Genomic DNA, 9,026 nt, shown 5'->3' with positions numbered 1-9,026 from the left:
TTGGAATTCCGACTTCTTCCTCTCATCCTTCCGGCTATAATGATCAACCATAAAACATGGTTCATGCAAACGGGAAGCTCTCATGGTCTTGATAAGATTGAAAGTTATTCTTTCATCTCCCACTTCTAGAGTGAGCTCTCCATGCTTCACATCTATCACCGCACCCGCGGTGTGCAAGAAAGGTCTACCTAGAACGATTGGAATATTGGAGTCTTCTTCCATGTCAACAATGACAAAGTCCACCGGGATGAAAAAATTCCCAACTCTAACGGGAACATCTTCCCATATCCCCAATGGTGTCTTCGTCGATCTATCGGCCATTTGGAGTGCGATATTGGTGCATTTAAGCTCTCCCATCCCTAACCTTTTATTTACCGAGTACGGCATAACACTCACACTAGCCCCTAGATCACATAATGCTTTGTTGATCATGGTGTCGCCAATGGTACACGGTATTGAGAAGCTTCCCGGATCTTTAAGTTTTGGAGGTGAAATCCCTTAAATTATTGCACTACTCACCTTAGTGAAGGCGATAGTCTCAAGCTTTCGGATCGACTTCTTCTTCGTAAGGATGTCTTTCATGTACTTTGCATAGGCCGGCACGTGATTGATTAATTCCGTGAAAGGAATCGAGACTTCCAAATTCTTCACAATATCCATAAATTTTCCAAGTTGGTCATCAAATTTGGGCTTGGCTTGTCGACTTGGAAAAGGAAGTCTAATCACAATGGGCTCCTTCTCCTTGGCCTTGTCTTCATTTTTCTTTGAAATTTCTTCTTTTGATGGTTCTCCATCCTTGGAGTTTTGCACAACTTCTTTTTTGTCACTAGCTTCCACCACTTCATCCTCAACTTGCTTCTTCGGTGCTTCATACCTCGTACCATTTCTCAAGTGAATGGCACTAACCGTTTCATGTCTTGGGGGATTACTTTGACGTGGTAATTGCCCCTTTTGTCTTTGTGAGCTTGAGGATGCTAGTTGAGTCAATTGGGTTTCCAACATTTTGGTGTGGGCTAGGATGTTGTTGATGGTGATTTCCTTTGCTTTACTATCCTTTTGCATTTGAGTGAAAAACTCTTGTTGATTCTTTTGCATTTGGAGGACCGCTTTTTGAACATAAAAACCTTGGTCATTTTATTGATTGTATGGAGTTTGATTTTGGTAACCTTGGTTTTGGTTGTAAAAGGGTCTTTGATTTTGGTTTCTCATGGGAGGTGGGGTGTATGTTGGTTGAGGGTTTTGAACATTTTGGCTTTTGTATGAGAGATTTGGGTGGAATTTGGTGTTCTCATTGTAATAATTTGAATAAGGGGTACCACTCTTGTATGCTTGAAAATCATTCACTTGTTCATTTGTTCCCCTACATTCACTTTGGTCATGTCCCAAAGTGCCACAATTCTCACATATCCCACTTGGGATTGATGAAGATGCCGTCATGGCATTAACATGTTGCTTTGGTGATTTTGAGGCTTCTTCAAGTCTAGCCATAGCTTTTTCGAACTTCAAATTGATGGTATCAATGTGAGCACTAAGTTGAGCACCCAATTGAGTAATAGAGTCCACTTCATGCTTTCCTCCTCTAGTAGCCTTGCGAGGTCTACTATATTGTGAATTATGGACCGCCATTTCCTCAATCTTGTTCCAAGTTTGATTGTCATCAACTTCGGTGAACATACCATTTGATCCCATGTTGAGAATGTTTCTTGAGTCTTCATAAAGACCGTTCCAAAATTGTTGTACCAAGAACCACTCGCTAAGTCCATGATGAGGACATGAGCGACAAATTCCCTTGAATCGCTCCCAAGCTTCATACAAGGATTCTTCATCTCTTTGCTTAAAGCCCGTAATTTGAGCTCTTAGCATGTTAGTTTTTTCCGGTGGATAGAACTTTTTGTAGAAAGCTAGAGCCAATTTCTTCCAAGAATCAATTCCGAGAGTAGCCTTATCAAGGCCTTTCAACCATTGTTTTGCGGTGCCAATTAGAGAAAAAGAAAATAAGACCCATCGAATTTGTTCTTGAGTTACACCGGTTTGACAAATCGCATCACAATTCCGAGAGTAGCCTTATCAAGGCCTTTCATCACGATTGCTACTTCATCCCTCCAGAAACGGTTCCTACCGTCAAGGCTCGTCAAGCACCGCTTAGACGAACAAGCTGTTAGTCTACTATTTGGAGAAGATCGATTTGTTAGAGCCGCGCAGGATGAGATCATTACCATGATACTTCAAGACGATCACTTCAACCCTACCGCGTTAATCACAGAAACAAACGCGAACCAGCAGAAAGGATGGAGAAAATCAATCAAGTGGACCAACAATCAAGGAAGACTCTTCAAGCTCACCACTGGAGAAGGAGAGATGTTCAAGGGAGAATCGGAAGACGATGAATTCGAGTCAGAGTCGGAGTCGGAGTCAGAGTCGGAGTCTAGAGAAGTCACTAGGGAGTCTCCTCCTGTCGTCATTCCCACTCCCCTCGTTTCTCCTAGCTTAGCCTCAAATAGTAACGGTAGTTCAGGAAATGTCCCAACAACTGTCCCTTTACCGTCGCTGACCACATATCAGATGGCTTCTTTGTTTCAACTTTTCTCAAACTTTAATATGAATAAATCAGGTTCTGCTTACTCTTTGTGTTATCTTGAATGCAATTCTGTTTACGATGATACTGAGGATGACCCAGACCCAGACTCAATTGAGATACCTCCCTACATAGCCAAGGAAATACTACAAGAGGGGGAAGGGGGACCAGTAATAGAGAACACCGAACCCATCAATGTAGGAACCGAACTAGAACCCCAAGAACTTAGGATAGGGACTACCTTGAGCCCTACCGAACGGGCTAGTTTCATAGACCTCCTACACGAGTTCAAAGACGTTTTCGCTTGGTCCTACAAAGACATGCCAGGGATCGACAGGGATATCGCCGAACACAGAATCCCAATTAAGCCAGGTTTTAAGCCTGTGAAACAGAAGCTTCGTCGAATGAGGACAGAATGGGCTCTCAAGATTAAGGAAGAAGTCGATAAGCAATTCAAAGCCGGGTTCATCAAGAGTTTTCGAGTACTCTGAATGGGTAGCTGGTCGGACTCACTTGGAGGTTTAGTTTTCGGTACTTGTCGTTAGGAGCACCTAGACTAAAACACAATTTATAACTCCACAAACAACTCTACATTTAGTAAAGAGGCAAGTAAAGGTCGGATCCCATGGGACGGGAATGTTAGAAATCTATATCTCATTATACAACATATTCATATATGTTCAAAATTATTTAGTCATAAAATAAATTGTAGATCTTATGCATGCAAACAAAAATAGTAGTAGAGAAGAAATCATCAATCTTACTATATGATTTCGGTTTTATGGGCACCAACAAGATCTCCTTCTTGTTAGTTCTTGAGCTTTCCGATAATGGATGAATATTCATGACTTCAAAAAAGAAGCCCTCCAATAAGTAGATATTTGTAATGTGGTAATGTGGTTTACCTTAAAATCGGTTACTAATACTCATATACTACTACTAGTATTATTAGTGATTGATTTGAACAAATTTGATTCATAAAACTTGAATTTATGAAGAACAAGAAAGAGAATGTTGTTTTTTCATAAAACATAAGAGAAATAAGAAAAATTGAGAGAAAAACTCTCAATTGTCTAATGACAAAACCGGTGGGGGTAGGTCTTTAGGACCCTTTTCTTTTTACTTTTTGTCTTCACAAGACAAACTAGTGTAAGGCTATGTCATGTGACATGTGACATGTCTTATGTCATGTTTTAATTTAAAATGCATATTTAACAAATTAAATATCATTTACAAATTAAATAAATCACATTTAACAAATTGACTAGTAATTCAAAATTACTTTCTCATAAAATGGTCATTTAAATACTAGTTAGTATAATTCACAACATCTTGTAATTATAACTAACTTATCATTCTCATCTCGCGTGTTTCGCAAACACCGATTAATTTTAGTAATATAACTTCTTAAATTACTAAATAAAATCTTATTTAATCACATTATAATAAGATGTCATTTTTTCTCTTATGATAAAGTTTGTTCAATTTTAAGGAATTAATTAATCTGTATCGACATACAATTTATTAACCTTTTTCAATTAAGGGAATCGTCCTTTAGGTGTGACCTCAAGGGATCAACTGATCACCACCGTCGCACGGCAGTAATGTCAAACTCTAGCCAACCAATCATTACCAATATGTGTGGACCATTTGACGATATATGTAATGTATCATCCCTTTCGTATTCTTGAAATGAGACTTAAACATATGATCATCATGATCGATAGTTGTGATCGCATTATTGTCGGAGGACACATATTCCAACAATCTCCCACTTGTCCTCGACAAGTGTGCGTCACCAATTCTCTTGTCCTATTACTATCTCCCACTCAATGCAAGTTGTCTTTCGGGTCGTACTTGCAAGTGATCATACCGAGAGTGGTTTCCTCGGTCTGGAGAATAACTGATTTGACCGGAGTTATCTACCATAGATACCTTCCGAGCGTGGCCACGCATTTCCAGTTCATTACTCCTCGAGTGGCCCTGAGATATTGTTATAACCCTGACAAGGGGTGGAAAATTCCTATCGCACTTATTCCCTTCGACTAGCCACAGCCATCATAACCCAAAATATGCCCATTTGACCCCATTTACGAAGGTCGTAGTAACACAAATCAAAGTTAATCAAAATCGTGCCACCTTAGGCGAAATGGGTCTCTAGTCAAAAGAATCGACTCATTAGAATACTATAGTAGCTCTCGCCACGACCAGGCTATATAAATTTGCCAGAACTCTATAAGCGGTCACTGCCCGACAAAGTGTTCCTAACAGTCTGCCTGTGTGATCGACTAGTCATCTCACATGACTCTATGGCACTTGAACTTGTTATCAATCGCATCACACCCTAGTCACTTTGAGACGTCACCTCATACAAGTGACTATGGGCAAATACCATGTTCATCCAGGTTCACTTTAACGGGGTTCAATATTGTCTCTACAACCCGTTTGCATGTAACAAAGTATAAAAGGAGTTTTTTTTTTTTTTTTTAGATTTAAAAACTCGAACGACAAATGTGATTATCATATGAATAGTCAATACCTGATTACTACTTCATAATTTTATAATCCATTTTCATCTTATATATAGTTATTCATCTCAATGCAATTGAAATGACATATGACATGACTAATCATGTTAAGCCCATGAGAAGGCTTTGGTTAGTAGGTGTTATCAACTTCTTGTACCTTACTCAACCTTACTACATACTCGTTTTCCTTTGTAATTTATACATTTGCATTACAAAACTTTCTGAGTACGTGTCTAGATCCAATCAGGACATAGGCTTTCATGCCTTAAAATAGCTCCCACTGTTTTCATAGTGTGCGGGACTCATCCTTCTTGCACATCACATGATTGCAAGTGTACTCAATTTTCGTTGTAAATATTTCTCATTTTTCTTTATTGCCTAGAACGATTCTAGAAAATCTATTTCTTAAATAACATAGCCACAATGGTATCTTAACCATCCTAATGTATTTTGATTATGGTTTTGTCGGAAACCATGCGCAATATCAATTGTCAATTGTTATTTGTGTAACACCCTTACACAAAATTGCAATCAAAAACACTTTGCTTTACATCCTTAATGCTTCTGTAAGCACTTAAGGGTAATCTTTATGGCTTACTTGGTAACTATTACTTAAATTCGATTTGAAACAATTCATCATACACAAAGTATATGAAGTGTCATACATCATTTCCTTTTTAATTGATTTGGCAGCGGAAACAAAGGGAATCAATCAAATATGTTCAACTCTATTGAACTAATCATGAATCTTATCAACATAAGACTTCTTATTTGATGCTAATATCATGTGGATTTATCTCCATAAATCTGGAAATTAAAGATGTATTATATTACTCCAAAAGTCTTAAATCATTCCCAATGATCAATATGTCATCCACATATTAGACTAATTAAAATTACCGTAACTCCCACTAAACTCCATGTATAAACACAAATTCTCGACTTATCGAGAAAAGTTTTATAACATGATTAAAACATTGATTCCAACTCATTGATGTCCTACTTAAGACCCTCTCTTAAGTTTCACATTATCTTAGGATTGCAAGAATCTATAAAACACAAGACATGTACTGAATACATTCCTTCTAATTGAAGAAGTGGGTTTTAGATTCACTTGCTATATGTATATCATCATAATGAAACACAATTCCTAAGAAGATCCAAATAGACTTAAGCATTTCAACTACTGCAAAAACCCTTTGCAACCAATCAAGCTTTGATATCTAATAATTCACTTGGAATTAATTTCGGATTTTCATGGCTCTAAGTCTTGTATTGAGCTGTGACTTAAACACTCTCATGTAAGTCAAATGTTAATTACTTTCCAGAAGTAACCAACTTGAATCAAACAATTTCTTTGTAAGTTGCAAGCTCTTTACTTTCTAAAAGTAACACAAATTCATCATCTTCAACAAGTGATGACGTTAACCTCCTAGGTTTTGAAGAAACAACGTCTTACACAAAACGTCTCATGTAGCCAAGAAAGACTGGTCTTTCTTGCGACATACCATTCTTTGTGGCTCTTTAAATAATTTCTCCCACTCTGTCTTCTAGAAATAAACTTGTTTTCTAGTAAGACAGTTTCACGAGCCACAATCCCGTTGTACTCGTGATTATAGTAAGGAAAAATGAGCATTTGTTTCTTTTGAAAACTTACATACATGGTACCCTACCATTTCATATCTCATGTGATTCGTTTTATATTTAGTGAAAAAATAATTTAGGCAAAATGATAAAATCCCCAAAAGGATCAAGTAACTCAAAGTAACTTGATCGAAGTCCAAACCACATCGAATAGCGTTTGATTTCTTATCCAACCACACATTATCCCATAATGTGTGTAAAGAGAGATTAACTTGTGATACTATATCACATTTCATTTGGCTTATATCAAAGTCTTCACTTTGATAATCCCATCACGACTAAATCGTGATTTCTTGAATTCTTTGAACTTCTTCAAAGATTTCTCTATTTACCTTATTAAGTGAACATATTAACGTCAACTTAAATCGTTGGTAAAAGAAAATGATAAACCTATTTTAAATCAATGATTTACAACCTCGATCTCCCTTTCAACAAAAAAGGCACGAGACAGCTTGCTTTGAATACAAGATACGCATATACCATAAGATCTAATGGTTTTAAGAGTACTCAATAACTCTTTGCGTTCATCATTCTAGAATTTAAGGTTTAATCATTGGTTACCAATTTGAGTCTTGTATCATCTACATGATGTATCATTCTAGTTTGGTTTAGAATATATTCACCTTGATAATGGGCTAGCCATACATCAAATCGTGGGGTATAGGGTCACAAAAGTGAAACCTCTTTTGTATCTTAACAAGTTTATATTCTTATTTAGAGTTTATGCACTTAATAGTCACAATTAAGTACAACTTTAAATCCAAAAACTAGATTGAGTACACAATTACTCTATCTCTCAACATCATTGTTGCTAGTCGTCATATTTTAATAATTCTATATATCAAATATAATGATGAAAACCTCCACTGGTTTCTAATATTGACGAAGTAGTACTAGCAAGATTTATGTTAATTAAATAAACATTTAAAGAACAAGGTCTCATTAGATGTCCCACAACTAAATTGTTGATTCTTCAATAATTTGGGGTAGTTTCCTTTCTAGCGTCCAACACTTAAGACAATGGAAACTTTATCGGTCGGGATTGATAGGTTTAGTATCGTTATTCTCAATAACTTTACTTTTAACATTACCTTATATCAATTCCATTCTAATTTTACTTCTTTGAACCTCACCTTTTATCTTAACGGTTTAAGAGAATGCTCCCACTCATTTCAATGAGTCTTTGCTTAGAGAAGCAAAATTAAATTTCATGAAGACTACTCTTCAATTCATTTGTTTAGTCTTAAAACTTTCATTGAAGTGGTTGCGGTATTTTGGTCAATTTTGATTTCAAACAAATCGAGTTACCAAAATGATGTAACGTTTCTAAGTACTTAAATCAATTAAGCATATGAGAAACAATTCATTGTAAGTAGATATGTTAGTCAAGAATCAAAAACCCTTTTGATCACGAATAACTTGTATCTATACTCTTCACAAGAGATCGTTACAATGGATAATACGAGGTTTTTAGAAGAAAAATCATATTTTGTCTTTAGTTACGATGTTTTAAAGGAGATTTGAACTAAAATAGAAATGATATCGTATATGAATTGTGGTAAAGAAATAGAACAATATGATAACGGAATAGTGGAAAACTTAACATTTGTCGTTATAATAATACTTGTAAATAATTTAACAAGTAAAGCATTTACATAGTGACCTCTACCCAACTATGATAAATGATTCCAAGATCCAAATTCATATTAACTTGGGCACGGTAGGGCTGATTCATCCCTTATCAATATAACTCGGTAGATTAACTCTTTAATCGATTCTACTTTTAGAACTCTTGGTCGATAAAATTACATTAATATTTATCTTTAGCCCGGAACACATGCGACTACGGTCACGAATACTTCCGTTGAGCTCAATCCAAGTTTCGAATAAATGTGTTCATGATCCAAATCCACATCAACTTGGGCATGGTAGGGCCGATTCATCCCTTATCAACATAAATTAGGTGGATAGACATTTATCACCCACTTCCCCTATGTAACAAGGTTTTACCCCGGTAGGGCCGAGCGCACTCCCTCATGAAATAGGTTTTTATGGTTTCTACTTTTTGGTAAGGCTAAGTCTCAATTGTTTATTTTAGCGAGAGGTCATGTCAATTTATTATCTATCACGTTTTAAGTGAACTAAAGCGGTGAACTACGATAATTGTAATTGACACGGTGGAAATACTCGGTTAAATGATAATGCATGTTTTAGTTATGGCGATTTAGCGATGCATGCAACATATAAATAAAATGCAAAGCATAAATAAATTCCTAGTA

At 36.4% G+C, this 9,026-nt stretch overlaps 1 non-coding gene across 1 annotated transcript; it reads left to right on the top strand.

Annotated features, from left to right (window-relative positions):
- Positions 1–1,756: 1,756 nt before the first annotated feature.
- LOC141616042 (small nucleolar RNA R71) lies at positions 1,757–1,863 on the top strand. Its single transcript, XR_012530420.1, has one exon. It is a non-coding gene; the product is annotated as a small nucleolar RNA R71 (small nucleolar RNA).
- The last annotated feature ends 7,163 nt before the right edge of the window (positions 1,864–9,026 follow it).

The sequence above is a fragment of the Silene latifolia genome, chromosome 11 (assembly GCF_048544455.1).
Source record: "Silene latifolia isolate original U9 population chromosome 11, ASM4854445v1, whole genome shotgun sequence".
NCBI classification, from domain to species: domain Eukaryota; kingdom Viridiplantae; phylum Streptophyta; class Magnoliopsida; order Caryophyllales; family Caryophyllaceae; genus Silene; species Silene latifolia.
The sequence above is the reverse complement of the archived record's forward strand: the minus strand, read 5'-3'. Positions and strand labels throughout refer to the sequence as shown.